Consider the following 6819-nt stretch of genomic DNA (forward strand, 5'->3'; position numbering starts at 1 on the left):
GTGCCCTCCCCCAGGGGATCTTCTCGACCCAGGGATCGAACCTGTGTCTCTTCTACCTGAACTGGCAAGCGGGTTCTTTATCACTAATGCCACATGGGAAGCCCAGTGACTGAAGATAATATTGATCAATTAATTTTCACATGACATCCTCAAAGACACAAACATTCTCTAGGCATCACCTCCAAGCTGCCTATGCAGTGAGCACCACAGTTTCATAATAATTCTTTAGAAATACGGCACATCTAAGGTGAAAGATGTGCTTTCTAAGGTGATCAGAGAAATACCCAGCTTGTGATGGGTATAATTTCTTCGTTGGGCACAGCTGCTGGCATTTTTCCTGGATGATTCTGCACACACACCTGTGTCCCCTGTGTTCTCATGCTTGAGAGAAAAGGCCTTTATTCTCCTCACCAGTCCACATTAAAACACACAAAAGTTTAACGTGACACAAATCCAACCACTGCTTACACTTACTGATTGTGAGGGCTAATACTGTTTCTTCAAGAGTCCTAAAAATGTATCTAACATTCAAGGAGACTTAAGAAACTAGAGCTGGGATGAGACTTCGAAAGAAAAATGCATATAGAAGTAAAGGGCTGTTTATTAAGACGGTGGTGACGGAGAGAGGATGTCGTTTCCTGGAAGGTCTATGATTACACACTGAAGAACTCTTGGCCAAGGATGACGTCTGTCTCACTAAGAGGAGGAAGAATATATTTGTCTGGATATCTTCCAATCTGATAATAAAGGGAAGGCCTGAAAGCTTCAGGACAGTTTGGTAAAGGCCTCTCAAAGCAAAGTGAATAGAAACCCTGCAAATGGGCAGAAAATAAAATCACAGGAAAACCAGCCTGAGCTGTGGGATTATTTAGAAAAGAACAGCCTGATGGTCATGCATGCCGCAATAAGATTTTAGATTTTTTTTCCCCCTAAATGGAATGGAAAACATTGAAAATGTTTAAGCAGAAAGTCAATCTGACTTATTTTTAATTTTAAAAGATTACCCTGGAAGATGGGAGATAAACTGGTGAGAGGCAAAAGTGGCAACATGAGGCCAGTTAGTAGGACACTGTGGTTCTGAACTGAGAGGAGGGAGGCCTGCCCTCAGGAAAAGGGAGTAGACACGAGGTGATACCTAAGTCATTGTGAGAGCTTTCTGGATAAGAACAGAAAGATAATTAACGAAACAGATATAAGTACATCACTTGTATTCCATGGAATTTAACCTCTGAAAAGGTAGAAAAATATGAAGCAAAAATATCATTCTCAATTTAATTGTTACTAACCAATAAAATCAAATTGTGTGGAGCTTTGAGTTATATGTATGTATCTTATATATATATATCTTATATATATCTTTGAGTTATATATATATCTCACATTGTGTTCAATTTAATTAATATATATATATATCTTATATATATATACCATATATATATCTTTGAGTTTTACATATATATATGTATATCGCACATTGTGTTCAACTTAATTAGGGCTAGCAAGAGTAATTGTAGACCTAGTTAATTTTTTAGACCAGAATTTTCCAAAAATTAATCCTTAGTACCCTAAATCCCTAGAATTTAATAGATGTCAGTGATCAAACCATTTTGTCAAATAATTCCTTTTTTACATGAAACAGCTTCCTTTATTGCAGGTTAACTCAGCCTTAAATAAGTTTAGATATGTGACTTGTGCTTCTCTTAAGCAGCACTATCTGATAAAAATATAAGATAAACCACATTAAACAAGTAAAAAGAAAAACGTAAAGTGAATTTTTAAAATATATTTTATCTAACACAAAATTTCAAAAAATATCATTTCACATATAATCAATAGGAAATTATTAATGAGATAGTCACTTTTTTTCATACTAAGTCTTTGAAATCCCATGTGTCTCTCACACTTAGAGCCCATCTGAATTTGGACTAGTCTCATTTCAAGGCTCAATCGTTATGTGTTGCTAATCACTGCATACTGGACAGTGCAGTTCTAAAGAATTTCTCAACTCTTCCCCTTGGTATTTCAGTAAATTTACCTCCACTGCATTTTGAGAAGCTGAGAGAAAACACAAGTATGACCCTATGATGTCTATATAGGAAAAGAGTTCAAAAGAGTTAAAAGGACCACACATACTAAGTTCTGATACAAACTATGGTGGATTAACCTCTGAGACGGAGAGTAAGAAGAGGTTCTGAATAGAAAAGCAAGCTTCTTAGGCAGCTCCTCAGTAGATTCTGGTTCTTAAAAGAGTGCATACGAAATGAGAGCATGGGGGTACATACCTTGAGATACCCGTAAAGAATCACACAAGCCTATCAGAACAGCACTAAGGAAACAAAGCCTACAGTGGACAGATATTTTAAAAGAAAAAGTGGAGACTTAAAAACACACCATTATTATTAACTTTTATTTATACTTCCCATGTACCAACACTGTATATGATAAACTTTCAACATCACATTTAAGTCTTTTAATGATTTATCATAGGTTGGGCATAATATAGCTCAAATGGTAAAGAATCTGCCCGTGAGGCAGGAGACCACGGTTCAGTCCCTGGCTTGGGAAGTTCCTCTGGAGAAGGGAATGGCAATCCACTCCAGTATTCTCACCTGGAGAATTCCATGGATAGAGAAGCCTGGTGGGCTACAGTCTGTGGGGTCGCAAAGAGTCAGACATGACTGAGTGACCAACACAACACAGGCATGACATATGTTCTGACCAAGGAAATATCAGCCATGCAGAATAGTAAGAAGTAAATCCTATCCAGTTCACGGCACACTCTGCACTGTTTTAAACGTGTTCTCTAACTGTTATGGAACAGCCGTAACAAATCATAAGGAGTTACTGTGATTACTGCCAGTTAAAAAGGAGAGAGTTGAGGAACAAAGAATGTAGGTAACTTCACTGAGGTCTCAGGGAAATAGGGAAATAGTAGGTCCAGGACTTGGACCCAGAAGCAACATCTTCAGAGCTCGAGTTTCAATCACCACGAGAACTGCACTCTTGTAGCCCTCACGAAGTGGCTTATGAACAACAAATAGCAGATGAAAAAATTCTAAACGTATTAGCATTTTAGAAAGGATTCAAGCATTAAATAGGATGACCTACAATTTTTCTTTCAAATTTAGATGATTAGTTGAGGTGGCCTCAACTGTCAAAATACGTCCTTCATCAAGGCAACATATATTTATCAAGTTGCTGTAGTTCCCTCATACTGTGAAAATGGGCTAGGTATAAACTGTAAATGAAACAAACATCTTGAGACTTGCCTGGCAATCCAGTAACTAACACTTCACCTTTCAATGCAAGTTTGATCTCTGGTTGGGGAGTTAAGATCCCCCATACCTTGTGGCCAAAAAACAAAGACAAAATAGAAGCAATATAGTAACAAATTCAATAAAGAATTTTAAAATGGTCTGTATCAAAAAATCTTTTTAAAAACATTGATAAAATAACATATATCCTCTACTAAATCAGCATCAAATTAGGTGCAACAGGTGTCTAAAAAAATCCATTCACTGGTCACAGGCCCTATAACTGGATGTATGCTGTGCTTAGTCACTAAGCCATGTCCTACTCTTTGTGACCCCATGGCCTGCCTGTAACCCACCAGGCTCCTTTGTCCATGAGATTTCCCAGGCAAGAATACTGGAGTGAGTTGCCATTTCCTTCTCCAGGGCATCTTCCCATCTCAGGGATCAAACCTGAGTCTCCTGCATTGGCAGCTCAATTCTTTACCACTAAGCCACCTGGGAGCTCCCCTATTACTGGGTAACTAGGCTCAAATTCTAGCTTTGCCACATAGATTAAGAATTTGAGCAAAATCCTTAACCTGTCTGTTCCTCTCTGGCCTCATCTAATGATAATAACCCTCTTTGCTACACATTTACGTGGGAATAAAGTTAATACATGTAAAATGCCTAGAAGAGTGGTCTGAACGCAGCAGGAGCTTAGTAAAGGCAAGCTATGATTAATAGCTATTGTTCTTTCTGCTGCTTTTCCTCACAAACCTCGTCATCTCTCAGTAAAACCACGCTTTGCTGCTTTTTCACTTCTCAGTTGCAGCTCTCTGCTCATATCTGCTCAGTGCTCTGCCCAGCTCTGCATCTTTATCACCACTTTTGTGCCAGAGGTCTGTCAGCACACCTAGGTACCTTCCTCTTCCATTTCCTCTTATCTGCTCAGCTCCCAAACCACTGCTCTCCAATACCTACCTCTAATCTCTCAAAACCATCACCTAAACTACATGATCCAACCACAACATCAAGTTCCTATTTCACAAAGTGCTTTCATCTTTCATTAAAATGGCTACTGATATTCCGTATCTTCCACAAAACTTTCCTATTTGGGCATTATCTTGCTCAGTTTTTCCTCTGACCAAATTCTAAGTGAGCATATCCTGTCACTCACACTAACCACCCTATCTCCTTGACTTGTGAATAAATAAAACATTTTATTTATCATATCTTTGCTCAACATTTGCTCAGTGCTTCACACAGACCTACTGTGCTTTTGCCAATTTCTGGCAATTTCTGGACTTCTGGGGATTGCTAGGAAAAATATTTGGTTGTCACAGTTAATTATGAATTCCTTAATTATTAATAATTAATTCCTTAATTATCACAATTAAGAGGCGAGCTATTTCAAATCCTGAAAGATGATGCCGTGAAAGTGCTGCACTCAATATGCCAGCAAATTTGGAAAACTTAGCAGTGGCCACAGGACTGGAAAATGTCAGTTTTCATTCCAATCCCAAAGAAAGGTAATATCAAAGAATGTTCAAACTACTGCACAATTACACTCATCTCACATGCTAGTAAAGTAATGCTCAAAATTCTCCAAGCCAGCCTTCAGCAATATGTGAACCGTGAACTTCCAGATGTTCAAGCTGGTTTTATAAAAGGCAGAGAAACCAGAGATCAAATTGCCAACATCCGCTGGATCATGGAAAAAGCAAGAGAGTTCCAGAAAAATATCTATTTCTGCTTTATTGACTATGCCAAAGCCTTTGACCATGTGGATCACAATAAACTGTGGAAAATTCTGAAAGAGATGGGAATACCAGACCACCTGACCTGCCTCTTGAGAAACCTGTATGCAGGTCAGGAAGCAACAGTTAGAACTGGACATGGAACAACAGACTGGTTCCAAATAGGAAAAGGAGTACATCAAGGCTGTATATTGTCTCCCTGCTTATTTAACTTATATGCAGAGTACATCATGAGAAACGCTGGGCTGGAAGAAGCACAAGCTGGAATCAAGATTGCTGGGAGAAATATCAATAATCTCAGATATGCAGATGACACCACCCTTATGGCAGAAAGTGAAGAGGAACTAAAAAGCCTCTTAATGAAAGTGAAAGTGGAGAGTGAAAAAGTTGGCTTAAAGCTCAACATTCAGAAAACGAATATCATGGCATCTGGTCCCATCACTTCATGGGAAATAGATGGGGAAACAGTGGAAACAGTGTCAGACTTTATTTTGGGGGGCTCCAAAATCACTGCAGATGGTGACTGCAGCCATGAAATGAAAAGACGCTTACTCCTTGGAAGGAAAGTTATGACCAACCTAGATAGCATATTCAAAAGCAGAGACATTACTTTGCCAACTAAGGTCCATCTAGTCAAGTCTATGGTTTTTCCAGTGGTCGTGTATGGATGTGAGAGTTGGACTGTGAAGAAAGCTGAGTGCTGAAGAATTGATGCTTTTGAACTGTGGTGTTGGAGAAGACTCTTGAGAGTCCCTTGGACTGCAGAGAGATCCAACCAGTCCATTCTGGCGTTCATTGGAAGGACTGATGCTAAAGCTGAAACTCCAATACTTTGGCTGCCTCATGCGCAGAGTTGACTCATTGGAAAAGACTCTGATGCTGGGAGGGATCAGGGGCAGGAGGAGAAGGGGACGACAGAGGATGAGATGGCTGGATGGCATCACCGACTCGATGGAAATGAGTTTGAGTGAACTCCAGGAGTTGGTGATGGACAGGGAGGCCTGGCATGCTGTGTTTCATGGGGTTGCAAAGAGTTGGACACGACTGAGCAGCTGAACTGAACTGGTATCTAGTGGGTAGAGGTCAGGGATGCTTCTAAACATCCTAAAATGTACAGGACAGATTCCCATAAGAGAGAATTACCCAGCCCAAAATGTCAACAGTACAGCAATTAAGAAACCTTGTCATAGACTAACTAAAACTTCTACAGTGGGTCCAGTTTTAATGTGTTTGATTATGTACTTTACCTATCATAAAATCTTGAAGAAAAAGACCTTCAGTACATCATTTAACACATGCACTTTTTAAGAAATATTATTACATAAATAATATAAAATGCAATAAAAAATTTAAAAGTCATAAGGAATTCAGAGATCATCAACTTTAATTCTAGGTAACTTGCCCAATATTACTCCGCTGCTGCTGCTAAGTTGCTTCAGTCATGTCCGACTCTGTGCAACCCCATAGACAGCAGCCCACCAGGCTCCCCGTCTCTGGGATTCTCCAGGCAAGAACACTGGAGTGGGTTGCCAGCAAGTGTCAAATACAGGAATGCGGTTGGTATATGAATTGCAAAATCTGTCTGTTTTCATTATCATACAAATATCACATTTAGGAGAACAGTATATAAGATACATAGAATAATGCCCCCTTCAAGGATGCCCACAACCTAAACCCTGGAACTTGTGAATATATTACATTACAGGCAAAACGGACTTTGCAGATGGAATTAAGAATGTGAACCTTAAAACAAGGAGAGCAATCTAGATTATCTAAGTGGGCCCAATCTAATCATAAGGCCCTTAAAAGTAGAAGAGAAAGGCAGAAGA

The sequence above is a fragment of the Bos mutus genome, chromosome 5 (assembly GCF_027580195.1).
Source record: "Bos mutus isolate GX-2022 chromosome 5, NWIPB_WYAK_1.1, whole genome shotgun sequence".
In the NCBI taxonomy this organism is placed as follows: domain Eukaryota; kingdom Metazoa; phylum Chordata; class Mammalia; order Artiodactyla; family Bovidae; genus Bos; species Bos mutus.